At 38.9% G+C, this 14,892-nt stretch overlaps 1 long non-coding RNA gene across 1 annotated transcript in view; it reads right to left on the bottom strand.

Annotated features, from left to right (window-relative positions):
• Positions 1 to 14,892, bottom strand: part of LOC141467157 (uncharacterized) — a 192,422-nt gene that overhangs the window by 31,513 nt on the left and 146,017 nt on the right. Inside the window, exons 7-9 of the long non-coding RNA XR_012463328.1 lie at positions 3,965 to 4,113; positions 2,983 to 3,065; positions 2,732 to 2,819 (exon numbers count right to left, since the gene is read on the bottom strand). This is a non-coding gene — a long non-coding RNA (uncharacterized lncRNA). The remainder of the gene's footprint in view (positions 1 to 2,731; positions 2,820 to 2,982; positions 3,066 to 3,964; positions 4,114 to 14,892) is intronic.

The following is a 14,892-nucleotide window of genomic DNA, read 5'->3' as shown; positions in this document are numbered from 1 at the left end:
AACAAGGTGATCTGAAAAAAATCACTCATTTTTTTCTGTGTGGTTTCATGGCTCGTCTTTTTACCGCTCTCGGCTGACGTTCTTTTCTCCACTTCAGACCACCAAGTGCTCTGCTTTAGTTTGTCAATTTATAGTGCTGTCATGGTTTCAAATGCTGCGACCATTGTGTAGAATATACTCTCCTGACCTCTGAAGCAACTTTCTGTATTTCAATTGTTAACTCATTAGGGTTTGGAAGAACAGATGAAAAGAGGATGGCCTTTTTCCCACAATCGCTTCCAATGAGCTGCTTGAAGAGTCATCACAATCCAGGATTAAGAAAAATCAAGAGGATGCTGCTAAAAATTAGCTCCAGTTATTTTCCATTCTTGCCTAAAGGAAACAAACAAAACCCCTCAATCCCAAACGATACTGATGATTGTCAGTTCGCCACTAAGATGCAATAGAATAACACATAAATAAAGCTAGTAATGAAAAGATAATCTTCTGATTTGGATAATTCAAGTTCTTTGCCAGAGTATGCCAAAATATAGACAAAATATGTTTTATACCATCATCTTTATATTTCACTATTTTTACTGTTCACAGGCAATCCTTTGTTTGCATGAGTCCTTTGTCTTTGGATCCTGGGCCTTGAACTGACTTCTCCCAAGTTTTTCTAATAAATACTGTTTCAAGTTTTCCCCTTTCAAAACGCCTTGAGAAAAGAGAGGAAGAGGAATAGAGAAGTGAAAGGAAAGTACCATCAGATTTCAACCTGAAGTCAGCTCCCTCTCTAGACAATGAGTGCAGTCATAATCATGGTTATTAACAAAAAATAATAATAATAAAAAAATCTCCTTGCCTTCCTTCTTTTCTATTTAAGTGGAGAAATCATCTTGCTCACTGAGCAAATATAGAGGTGCTTCTGCCATTTAGGGACAGATTTATAGCATTAGCAAAAAGTTCATAATTTTCATACTCTGAATTTTCAGACTAGTGCACAACATCTTATTTCTGAGGTTTCTCTCTGTAGCAAAGACTGAGCCACTAGTTTCTGAATGGTAAAAGTAGCCAATGTTTTTGCCATTTTAAATAGTGTGGTTTAGAATGTAACAGTTTAAACATGTAATGTCTAGATACACATGCACAATTTCTTTTAAACAAAATGTTTTGAATGATTTTTTTCTGTCTTTTCCCAAGCATCACAGGCGTTTAACACTACCACAGATTTTGATATCAACAGAAAAAATTAACTTTTTGGACCTTATAGGAACTATGTCAAGCCTTTAACAAAATAATTCATTTTGAGAGACTAATTGGTACAGAGTTCTCCCAGGTAGCGCTAATCATGGCTGCACAGTTTTCTGGTAACATGAAATACTTGAATGCATCTTTCATTTTTTGTGTCAGAGAATCGTAATAACAATAGCTTGCATTCTTGTAGTTCTCATCATCAAGGGTTTCAGAGTACTTTGCGGACACTAATTTAAACTTCATAGTTTCCCAGAGGACAAGGCTGACTTGGGTGTATCTATACTGATTTAAATTAGCATGATACGGGAATGAGCTTTTTCCTCTCCATCCTATAATACCCTTTTTACAGATGGGTAGATTGAGGTCTTGGTTAGCAAGTGTCTTATCCAAAGCCACAGGCTGTGTCAGTACAAGAAATGGAATCGGTATCTGACTCTTCATCCCTCTGAATGACTTGCTAATTCTTTCATCGTGCTTGATGATTTAACATTTAACAATTTTGTTCAGCATAAGTCCACCTGCTTCAAAAGACTCTCTTTTAAACTGTGTATATAAACAATATTAGCATAAGGTTTAAATAATTAAAACCCAGAAGTTAGTGACTATTTTAACAGAGTTAAAATGATGGTATAAAGTGGAAGGAATATAATCATTGTGGAGTTGATACTGCCTAAAAACAATGGATGCATTTGATTGCCTATGTCAAACACCATTAGACTTTTTACTTTAATAAAACAATAAAGCCAATACTATACAGCAGCTTAAATCAATTTCCCTAGAATGATATTACTGCTGCCAGATCTTCCAAAGTTGTAGAATATTTCTTTTCTGAAGAGGCAAGGACCTCTCAAATCTTATTGTTCCATTTAAAAAATATATATTTGCATGGATGATAAAATGGTATCAGAAAGTAATTTGTGTTAGTGTTTGTACAAGTAATTGCGAAAAAAAACCCAGGCTGGCTGATTGTGTTGCTTGTTTCTGCATCATTGTTTTTAACAGATGGTTTACTATTATGACTGCCTTTACTTCAACAAGACTTTATAACCTTGGAAGATTTTTTGTTTGTTTGTTTGTTTGTTTGCTTGCTTGGAGTTGCAGTGCACCATTTGTATTTTAAAAGTTTATGTGGGTTACTTTGTTGGTGCTTCGAAAGTCAGTGAAATTCTGGTCTCTTATGGTGCTGGGATAGTAAATCTGTGCTTGATCTGGACCCAAACGTATTTTGATTGTAAATAGAAAGTCTTCTTTTATGAGGATGTTCACTTCACAGCTTGAGCAGTGTAATTTTTATACAGGTCTCAGCAATCAATAAAAAAGCCACAGGAGGAATGATTTATCTTGTTGGTTACAGAGACTGTCACCGAGAGAAATTGTAAAAGATCAATTTACACAACCTGGTGTGAGAACGTTATTGATATAACACGGCTGATCAGTTTCTGGTAGTCTATGGGCAGACGAGGAGAGAGCCCTGCCCTCGAATAGGGCCACTCACCAAGATCTTAATAGACTCGCTGGTCCATAAAATGGACACGAAGCCAATGAAGGGCGAGATTCTGCGCGCTCATGGTACGCTGACTGGCCTGCAGGAAAATGGATTGGCTCAGCTCCGATTAGTTAGTTAAGCAGTGTCATGCATCCTCCTCCTTTTTTTTTTCCTTTTTTTTCTCCCCCCCACCCCCCCTCACCCCCACCCCCCCTCACCCCCACCCACCCACTGTGAGAACTGTTCACTTGGAGACTCACTGCCTTAATTACAAAGGGCCCTTTTAACTACAGGTCACAGGAGTTGGCTCACTTGACAGGAAATAAGGAAACAAGCTACCTTCCTGGAAAAAAAAAAAAGAGAAAATCAAACTTCCACTCCTCAAATTAGTTAAATGAAGCTTATCAGCACTTGTTAGTTGATCCTTTGACAGTTTGTTAATTGCAGCTGGTACATTAAGTTATGTTATAACCAGCAGGACATATGATTAAAAAATAAATAAATCTTCGGATATGCCACACGGCATGTGTTGGTGGAGAAAACAAAGTAAGAACAATGTTGATCTTTACTGTAAATATCACAGCACAAAAGACATTTATAGGATATTTTCTTTCTTATTCTGTAGAATTAAACTGTATTCTAACTGAAGGGTCTTCTTTGCATCAGAAAAGATCTCTGTAAAATGAGGTTAGAAAGGTTCACATTGTGTCTTCTTAATAAAAAATAACATTGGCTACTCTGTAAATATAAGCACTCTGTACAAATGGATGATATGCACACAGCTTTTAACATACTTTTCCTGACATATATTCTCCATTATATATTTATTTTATTTACAGACAATAATTTCTCACTGTTATTACTGGAAGGAAAGAAAAGAACATTAGCAGCATTAAGAAACCCTGCGGCAGTTGTTTCTCCTTTGTAAGAAGTGACTCTACTGTATAACTGCTAGCAAAATAAAGGATCCAAAGGCACATCAAGGGGAAAAAACTGTTTTCATGTGTTTAACCTGTTAATTATAGTAATCTACACTACAGTGTAAGTATTGTAACCTGGAATGGGAAACGGGTGTTTGAAAGAATGAGCTGACTAAGACAAAAATGATTAAATCCACACTTCGAATGGACGATTTTCATATGTAATTTGAGTTACACATTCTTAAGTTGTTTCATTTTCACATTTCTGTACTCATCGGCATGTATCAAAGTGAAAGACTAGCTGAAATGAATGTTTTCTTACCTTCATCTGCTGGAGTATTTTAAATACTTCTCAAAGACTGAAAGGTGTGTTCTTCTGGACCCACAACGTGTTTTAAGAGGTGTTTCAAGCTTAATATGAAGTCAAATTTTGAAATCTCACGCATCCCAACAATATCGCTTCTTTTTTGTCTACAGAAGAACACATATAAATGCAATGTTACTTTCATACTCCTGAATATTCAAAGTCCCTATTAATTATCATTGTCTTTCCATGTGGTAGAACTAGCCAACAGGCCTCTCACTGTGACCATGATACATGTCCTGAGCACAGACAAATGTGTCACACACCCTGCCTCTCCAGTTCCTTCAGGTCTGAAAGTCAAATTCTTTGTTCTGAAAATGGATGGGGTGCAGCTGCTTTTCCTCTTCCTATGCCTTCCTGTGCTCAGAACAGAAAAGGCTACAAAAATACTACACCTGACCAGAGCAAAGAAGTGAAGCTTGTGAATCCCAAGGAAAGGGGTGGGTTGGGGAAGAGAATGGAGATGGCCAGATGGGGATGATGACAGCTAGAAGGAGCCAGCGCTAGGGGAGAGAGAAGGGCAAGAGAACTTGCTCCTAGTGTGTTCTTCACATGCTGAAATGACTTGATATCGCTCTATTCCCATGTGTGCTAGTAACCCCTCATGCACACAAACTTCTGGAGTGAGAGGAACAGCCTGGTCACAACAGTGAGAGGAACAGCTTTCCACCCCTGGAAAGGAGAAGCTCCCACCTCTGAGGGTACATAATGAGGTGCAAGGATGGCCACAGTGCCTCTTGCCCTTTTCTAGCTCTCCAGTCTTACTCATTCTTGATCCGGTTCCAAGCCAAATTTGACCACAAATAGACATTTATGCCTTGTTTCCCAGTGGGGGGTGGGCAGAGGAAGAGTCACTTTCTCTCTGCAGCTGCCAGGCCATTCACTGCCTCAGGCAGTCGGCTATCATTAGCCAGCCATGTTCCTCCCCTGCCCTTCTCGTAAGGAGCTTGGGCTCTTCCCAGCACACAACCAAATGTTGTTCCCTGTGTCTGACACATGGATGCTACCTGTGCAGAGCGACTGAGCCATCTCAAGTATGATGGTCATCTCCCTTTCTGCTTTGATTCCTTTCTTATTTCCCTTGTCTGCTTTCAGGGCTGCAACTAAAGGTGCGCCACAGTCCCTGACTCAAAGCTGGACAATTCTGGTGACTATCCCCCAAATTAGTGGCTACACAGAATTGCAGAAAAGCATACTGAGGAAGCTCTTCACTAAGATTTTCCCTGATTCATTGTAGGGGCAGCTGGTAACAACACCCTGTATTCAGGTCGCTAAACCCTTTCCATTATAGAAAATCCCTGTGACCTTTTATTTTGAGAATCTCTCACATTTCTGTTGTTTGCAGAAGGTGTTTGATATTCAGCAGAGGAAATCCCTGTGGGCCACAGGAGTGTCTACTCTTTGTCCCATGATATTCCATTTAGGATGCAAAGTGACAAAAATTGCCATTACTCTTCTCTTACTTTTATCTCTTGGGAAAACACTGGTAGGCTTCAGGCTGCTGACGAGGCTCATACTGGCACATACTGGCCAGCACCAAGAGACACTCTGGAGCAGCTGAAGCCAAAAAAAAAACCAAGGAAAGACGGGTGAAGAAGAGAAAAAGTCTGCTGTCTTATTCCACTTAGGCCGTTGCATTAAAAAAACATCCTAAGTGAGGAGCTTCCATCCCAAACTGCTTCCTAAAATCCTTAGCCTAAGGGGTAGGAGTAAGATAAGCCAGATCAGGCTGCTTCTTGATACCTTGTACACTCCAGATGTTTTCCTTGTTCATACACACATGCAAAAGCACCTTTGCTCAGCTAATGTCCATCTGTATAGTTTAAGTTCTTGATAACTCTAGCAATAGAATCCTGTACTGCAACACAGAGGGTTCAAGATTCATGTGTAACTTATGATGCCAGAAATAAAAAGAAAAGGACTGTTAAAGTAATTTACAGTGGAGTTAACTTTAAATTAACTTTCCTGAGTCTGCAATAGCTACTACTTGAGAGTTAAGAAGTACCTCTGAACCCTAGTTTATCCCCCTTTACATGAATGCACTCTGGTGCAAACGTGTATTTCATATGATCATATTGCATTTTCCAATTGACCCTGTCTAAATCAGTATTCAGGGTGGAGGTATGCAGGGAGTAAGAGGAGGTTAACACATAAACTGAAATGCTGATACTTAATTCTTAAATGCTTGATTTTACAGTCCAAGTAATCTTTTTTCCCTAGCAGTTTATAAGTCTGGAATCTCATATGTTCTTATATTCAGAAATAACACGTGTTATACACTAAATTCAATCTTAGTTCATGTATGTCATTCTTTGGTTAAAAAAATTACAAGATTTTAGAACTTCAAAGAACTTCCTAGAACCCATGATAACCTCACAATCCATACCTTTAGTGTCGTTTGTGAATTCAATCACCGAAGGCATTGCAAACTCCTAATATTTTACTTCTTATGCAGAGAGATCCTGCTCAGAATTTGATGGAAGAATATTCTTTGCCTTGGAACAAAAAGCTAGAACTTGCTTCTTCACCATTGAAGCACAGACCTATACTGCTCACTGTGCTCAGGGGTAAATTTTATCCAGGATTCACAATCATCACATCCCGGAGAGGACCACACACACATATGAAGAGGATCATATTCAGCTTTGACTGAAGTTTTTCATAACTAGAGTTACGTGAAAAATAAATTTCTAATTTAGAGGCATTTCAAGGCTTTAGTTTTATACTGATTCAGAGATAAATCATATTTTGCTTTCAGAACTTCTCATGACATAGGAATTCTGGGATTTTTTGAACCCTCACAGGGGCTTCTGAAATGAAATATGCTCTCAGGAACTTGGCAGCTGATGAGGAAAGTTGACGTGATTCTCGCTAGCTTCACTTCTGCTCACTCCAGAATAGCAACAGTTCAAAGATTCAACCACATACCTTAAAATGTTTTTAACCTAATGTAGAAATCTTTATTTGTGTGGTATAAAGGTTCTTATATCTATATTTGAACAAATAGACTAGCTTCTTCGGTCCCTTTCTAGGGAGATTACCGGTAGTACAAAAATGTGAACCAAATTTCTAATGACTAAATGCATTTGTATAATATTTCCAGATAAGATGGCCTTCTGCAGCATGGGGAGGCATTGAGCACTGCGCCAAGCCTTATAGGAACATGCCTCCTCCTACTTGCTGTTTGCTTCCAGCAAGGAAAGGGCTAAGAATGTGCTACAAAGCCCCAGCCATGCCGATGCTCGACAGCATGTGTTGGAGCTGCGTTAAATGGATAAACTGAGGCTCTGATGATTACCCCACCTCTTACTACCAATTAAAAAGACATAAAGCCGGAGACGCTAGCACCAGGGCAGAGGCTCAGAAGCCACACTGCTTGGAGGATCACTCAGCCTCTCTGCGGATATAAACAGGGCAGAAATCAATTTTACTAATTGCAGTGGATACCATGAGATCTGTATCACCACTCTTTTGGAAATGAAATGCAGGTAATGAAACCAGCTGAAATGAAGACATTACCAACTTGTGACGCTAATTCATGACACACACATGAATAGAAATGTCTCAGGTGGCATTTAGGACGACCGTCAGTAACTATCATTCAAATCATCTGGTCTCTTTTGTTCCCCAAACAATTCTTTTTCCTATGGCAAATGCAGTTGCCAAAGTGAATTCACATTCACGACGCAGCACGTGCACATGCGCTTGTATGTTACTTCTGTTGGATGGGATTGCTGTTGAGTGTGGGTGAGATTTAATTGACTGAAGTAAACCAAGACACACTTGGTTTAGGTGTTTACATTAGGACAAAATGCATTATGCCCCAGAATTGTCATCTTCCTTCCAGCAAGGAGCCAATGCCAATGAAGTGTAGAAGGCTGCATCTGTAACAGTGTCCAGAGTAGCAGTGCCCCCCTGGGTGCTCTTTAAGGACTTAAGTTTCACCAGTAATCATAGAATCATAGAATCACAGAATGGTTTGGGTTGGAAGGGACCTTAAAGATCATCAGGTTCCAAACCCCCCTGCCATACGCAGGGACACCTCCCCCTAATTCAAACAGTGAGGATGGTGATGGTATATGGTCTTGGTGGTGGTGATATAACTTCTGGAAGTAATGTTCCACTGCTAATGCAGGTAAGTTATGGCATTCTAATTCTCATGTTTCCTAGTTTAAAGGTATTTTTTGAAACTAACCTAGGTTTAAATACCTTTTCTTCAGAGATCTTGTTAGATTTTGACACTAACATTTATGCCTTTCTGATCAAAACATTTTAACCTAGAAAACGTAGGCTTTTTGGTTGGGTTACTGGGTTTTGGGTTGTTTTTAATCTTGTTTTTTTAAGTTAATTTCTCTTTGGAAAGAGTATTTTTGCAACACACTTGGTTGTACATAGCCAGAGTTTACAAGGTGCACTAAAATTGAAATATCAAAGAGAACTGTTGAAATGAGATGCTTGTGAAATGTGTGCAATTATCTGCTATTAACTCATCTGGAATCCTGTGATGAGCAAACTGTGATTTTCAATGTGTCATTACATTGTTGCATCAATGGGTTGTTCAACAGCTCAATTTAAAAAATACTCAAGAAATAATCATTACAAGAGGTAATCCTTCCCATTTGATTCAAATAAATCTGTTCCAACATTAGGCTGACGTGATCACGGATCTCATGAGGTTTCAGTGCTTTGTTTGCATTTGCTTTACAGTATTTACTGCTGATTTCATTTTTGGGTGTTTCATTTTTGATAAGACATCTCAGATTCTGTTTTCTAATTATGTAAAGAAGCATGAGGGATAATGCTACCATTTCTTGCTTTAAGCTACAGTGACACAGTGGTGTTCTTCACACAGAGTCAAAAAGGTTATTTTGTTATTATGGTGCTCCAACATTTTTATCCTCTGGATAATTTTGCCTCTTCTGGTGGCTATTCATCTGGAGTTACCCCCTTCTGGCACTGAAAAGGTAGATCTATTTTGTGTTTTTCATTTGCAATTAATAGCATTTGTGTGGAAAACAGTCAACAGTATTCTGAAGCTGTCACTTTACTGTGGTTTTCTTCTTTTGCTACTTAATAGACAAGTGCTCTGGAAAATCTGTCCTGCAGAAGAAACTATCAAGTATGTTAAATATATAAATATGCTCAACAATTTATCTTCTTAACAATATCACTTTCTTTCCACTGCTTTCGACCTTTTTAAAAAAGATTCTTTAAAATGGTTTCCAAATTTCACCATGGTCAGACATTACATATTTAAATTTGATTGGCTTTTGTCCCAACATGTATTCAGCGAGAACTGCTTGTTGACAAAAAATAATTGCAAGATTCCTCTTCTCCACTCCCCCCCCCAAAAAAAAAAACCCAAAGTGTATTTCCACTGTCTTGTGACTTGTGATTTTTTGCTATTGGGCAATCAGTTTGCAGAAGTTTGTACTCGTGTTTTACGTTCTATATAAACTTAAAAATATTTTGTTATTCTTTATGTGGTGATTTTTCTTCTAGCTAATCACTCAGGCTAACTGTGATGATTGCGTTTTGCATATGCTGGCTCCTTCCTCTGTAACCAGTGTAACCATCCAATTGTCTTGGCCAGAAACGGTCTGTATTTCAGTGTGTCAGATGACAAAAAGCATGAAGAGGATTCTAGCAGGTGAATATGTGATACTGCATATGCGTGGGAAGATACTGCTAGCAATTGTTAGGGATGAGGAATTAGCCAGCAGTAGTTTGTGTGATGCAGTAGGTGGGAAGAATCAACCTACTGAAGTATGAGAAAGGCAGGATCAGCCAGCAGTTGTCTATATGCTGGAGGTTATGAAGAGGCGGGTGGAAGAGAGAGTAGAATAAGAATGGGGGAAGAACTTAAAAAAAAAAAAAAAAGGGTAAGGAAAGAGAAAAGAAAAAAACCCAAGATAAAGTTCCTGTAGCATCAGGCCATAGTCAAAGAAAAGACTGGATAAGATGGTCACCTACGTTTCCAGGAGATCGAGTGCAACTGGATGAAAACTGCAGGACAAAGTGTACTATTAGATGGCATTGAATAGTTCACTTCAACAACGAAAGCATGCCTTTGCGTCAGAGAATGTGTTGGGTTGTGAGACTGTGTCTGAGATAAATGATAAACAGCCTACATTGATTTAGTGCAAACAGAACATTAGACATCAGGTGAAGAACATCAACAGGAATAAATGGCAAAATAAAAACAAAAAAACCACACACACACACAAAGAAAAAAAAAAGAGAAGAAATTTTCCAATGCAAAATGTCACATCCTTCCAAGACATTCCTGCACAAGGAAAACACCATGAAATGCACATTGGTGGCTCCTCACTCATTTCCGATGTGAACAAAGAGGCCCAGTTCACTCTTGCAAGTGGAGCAAGTAACCATGAAGACATGTGCTAAGTGTGTTTATTTGGAAAGCTGGAACAGAGTGGCTGTTAAATCACAGCATAGCTTCCTGCATGGCATCTTTCTTGTCCAAGAAGACAATCCCTTCACAACATAAATTACCAAGGGTTGGCCTCCCCCTGTGGGTGCTAATGGGGTGTAGGTGCAACTGTTTGAAGAACAGCTCTAACATAATGAAATAATGCAGGTGTTTGAATTGCTAAAGTACTCACAGAGGAACTGCACCTGCCAAGAATAGGCAGAGGTACATGAACACATAATTTGTGGCTGCATGAACGGATACCCAGTAGAGACCCTTTTAATAATTTACCACTGAGTCTGTGCAACAAAGTCTCTTACACTGGGAATAGCAACCAAGCATGAAACGGCAAAAAGATATAGCTGGCTGCTCAAGAAAGGCTAGTTGGCTAGGAAAAAAACTTTGTTTCTACCAGTTTGTTGCTGTGCACTCTTCACACATTGTGTGTAAGAGAGATTGTCGGGGAGTTGTTCAGTTTTCAAAAAATTCAGATAATCTGTAATTTTAAAAATGCCAACACAATATTCTCCATGAAATTCAGGAGCAGGAACTCAGCTTGCCGGAGCCATCTACAGCCCCGGTGTCTGTCTATGCTCACCAGTATATCCCAGGGAATCATACTTTGGTCTTACTGACAACAGTGGAGAGAGGCTGAATTGTTGTAGAGACTGTAAGAAAATACATAGATCTTCTGTTCTGTTCTTGGGTGTTCTCATTCAGCCCAGGCAAAAGAAGGTGTTGTTTTTACTGAATGATGGACATTCAGTAGTTTATGTGAAGTGAATCTGGTAGTCTCAGGGGAATGTATAGAAATGGATGTGTATCACAAAGATTTTGGGTGGTACTTCTCAGAGATAATTCCTGAAGGGACGTTGAACAGCAGCAACAGCAACCTCTTCGTATGAACAGGGATGCTTGAAGGTCTGAGGTTCAGGGGGCAGCATGGTCTACCTGTTACCTTGTTGCCTAAATATTTGGTTTATGCACAAATGGCTACTTAAATATTTGACTTTGGAGTGTTATTCTGTCTTTTTTTTTTTTTTCCTATGCTTTAAATACATTTATTCTCCCACACCCCTGTTCATTTTCCTCTTGTGAGACAGCAGAGTGGTGAGGTTGGCTTTGAAAAGCAATGGAATGAAATGGCTCCATTTGAAAACAAAAACAGCATAATGATGTTTCTATCTCAAAATAAATCTTATGTTAATAAGGACCACTGGTAGTGTAGTTAGAGAGGCCAAAACATTCTAACCTCCATGGTTCAAAAAAAAAAAAATTAAAACAACAAGAGAATTTAAAGTTCTTCTTGGGAAGAAAAGAGAAGAAGGAGCAGCAGGAGGAGGGGGAGAAACAAAAGAGAAAATCTGTCTTTCAGTTCCAATAGTTCTTGATGTTTAAAATCTCTGAAGTTTTCTTATGTGTTATGAAAAGCTACAAATTTATCTTTTGCCATTTTCCCAAGGGAAGCTGACCCAAATCCACCAGCAGCAGTTGAAAAGGTTTTTCCAAGCTTTATCAAATGGCCCCAACAGAGACCAGCTTAAAATTAAAAGCTTCCCCTACCAGAGGGAATATATGTGACTTTAATAACTGAAATGTGTTTTTACTTTCTATTACAGGGGTCAAAAGGTTTCTAAACAAACCAAATTTATCAATTATTTAGAGCTGATTTCTTCTGAAGTGGTATTTCTAAGATATTATTTGGTGGATAAATTCAATGTTCTAAGGCCAGCAGCAGCATTTTATTCATAACAAATTTCTCCTAAACTGAATTTGCTGGGGCAACTTAATTTCCACTATCGTGTTTGCACTGTAGAAATATCAACTGAAGTGTTATAGGGCCTAACTAGTGGGCTTTTCAAAGAGAAATTCCATATAAGCATGCTTATTCAGCACCACCCTGCTTGCCGTTTATTGCTTAAGAAATGAACTGTTACACTGTGTCTGCAGTAGAATTTCTTTAGCTGCTGAAATATCCTTAAAAATCACAAGGCACCTTTAAAGTAAGGAAACAATATCTTAAACTACATTGTCACCCTTGCAGCAAAAGAAAATAAGATAACTGTCAGAAGTTTTGGTAAAGACATTTTAAAATGAAAGACCCATACACACATCCACATAGATGAACACATTTTCTTAGCTTTCTCTGAGAAGCGAACACTTTATTTAGGTTGTTGCGGAAGGGAATTAACAGTAAATTTAGAAAGAGACCATTCTTAATACCTAATAGGGTCCACTGACCATGTAAATACTCTGTTTGTTATACATTAGCTAAACATACATTGGGTTTCTGCCTAAAGTCTGCCATTTGGTGCAGGCAGAAGACGTTACGGAACAGTTCATAAATTCATGTGGAGCCCTGTTAAATGAAACCAACCATCCAAAAGCTGACATTTTGCCATCTTTAAAATTGCTGCCTCTCTTGCAGTAAAACTTCAGGTTTATTTATGCAAGCAAATATGAAGTAGTAACGCAATCAAGGTGTTATGGAGGCTTTTTTTTATTTTTTTTAGAGAAAGAATCTGACTATTAATAAACAAAAATGCCTTGAATAGGTTCTCCTTATTTATACTTGAAAAAAAATTCCTTCCTGAAAAATCACATTAAGGAAAAGTGAAAGCATCATTTTTCTTAGCAATACATGCTTTCAGAAATATGAATTATTATTACAAATGAAGAACAAACAGGTGAAAGCTCTTCTTCTCTCTTCTGCCTCCCTTTGGCCTTGGGGCAAAATAATTCTGCTCAAGCATAAGAGATTGGCAAAAAAGGATCAAAGTGAGCCAAATTTGATCGAGGCCTGGCTAATAAGGTGATGAGGAGCTTTTTACCTCCAGGTGACTGACTCTGCTTCTGTTTCATCTCTGGCTCAGATTATTACTGAAGTTTTGAGATGGTTTTAGGATGTTGTCAAATGAGGGCTTGAGTCTGGGGACTCTGTGCCCTGAAAAGGCCAGATTTAAACTTGAATTGAATGATACTTTGAGATTGAGCATGCTTCTGAGTACAAGGTGATGGTAAACCGATGAAATGGATAACATGAGCTTTGGGACTTGATCATGCAGGAACTGGAAGGCTATCATCCTGCCCCCCAAATTAGCCACATGTCTGCGTGACCTTCCCCTGCACAAGGTTTGAAGGGTGCTGAATTAGCAGTTCATTTTTGACCCGTTGCTGACAGTGACTGAAAGCCGCGCTATGGTGGTTATTCAGTGGCTTGCATCAAAATCACCATGCTGTTCTCTTTCGTGATGGCCAGGTTTGTTTCCAAGCCTTACATTCCCAGCTTACGTTTGCTGGGGTCTGTGTCGCCAGAGAAACAAAAGAATGAAACAGGAGGGTCTGCTTTACAGCAGGTACAGCTATGAAAACGTGAATGTGATAATGAGGGAAGCCTGGCAGATTACCATAAAACCTAAGGTTGCTGAAAGGAGCATTCAAGGTTCTGGATGGTGATACATCTTCAGATTGCTCCCTGGATGTTTCAGACTATCTTGTGGAGCATAGGGCGAGAGGAGTCATTTGCACTTGCTCCTTCAGGGTCATAACATAACATAGGTGACCTCGATGTCAGGATGAAAAAAATGTTAAATTGTGTTCTGGGAGGGGATCTAGGAAGTATTTGGAGGCTTTTTTGAGAGGGGGAAGATTTGTAGTCATTTCCTTACACTGTTTCTAATGTCCTATATACTACCTTAGTCTTGCAACCTGTGGTAAGGCCAGGTAAGACCTGAAAAGCCTGAGTGATGGCATTGGCTCAGGAAAGATTTGCAAGACAGAAACGGGGAAATGAACTTGCTCAGTGTTTTTCTGCTTTGCTCCCACCCTGTGCCGCCAACAGACTGGGAGTTCTGCTCAGCACGTGGAGCTGCTTTACATGCGTGGGGGACATTGACTCAGCTCGTATACATTTATGTGATCATGACCCACTGGTCTAACTTTTGCTTATCCTGTTCCTTATAGTTCACGGCACTGTTAAAAGTAAGGTATTTATTTAAAAAAAAAAGGGGGAAAAAAGAAAAAAAAAAAAAGAAAGAAAAAGAAACAACCTAACCTCCCCAAAAGTGAATTAGCAAAAGATTTCCTTATAGACACTAAATACAGAAAAGGCAGCACAGAAAAGTTGGTCTTGAATTAATTAACTCACAAACTCAGATCAGATATGCACAGCTTCCTACTTCCACTTCATAAAACCAACTCTACTCTTGGAAAAATATTCAGCTCCAGCTGAGGAACTAAACCCTTCCTGCAGAAGATATATTGCTACCAGGGTTTATAGTAACATTTTTGCCCGCTTAGCCCTGATAGTTTACCTATCACATCTGTCAGATTCTTCAGAGGAAAAAAAAACCCACAACAGCTTGTCTTCTTCCAGTGCTCGCAACAAACTGGCTTGGGGAAAATATATTAGCACCTATATTTAAATTATTCAGTTGGTTTGTTCTTTTCTCTCAAG

This window comes from Numenius arquata, chromosome 1, assembly GCF_964106895.1.
Source record: "Numenius arquata chromosome 1, bNumArq3.hap1.1, whole genome shotgun sequence".
Lineage (NCBI taxonomy): Eukaryota > Metazoa > Chordata > Aves > Charadriiformes > Scolopacidae > Numenius > Numenius arquata.
This window is presented reverse-complemented; position numbering and strand designations above follow the sequence as displayed.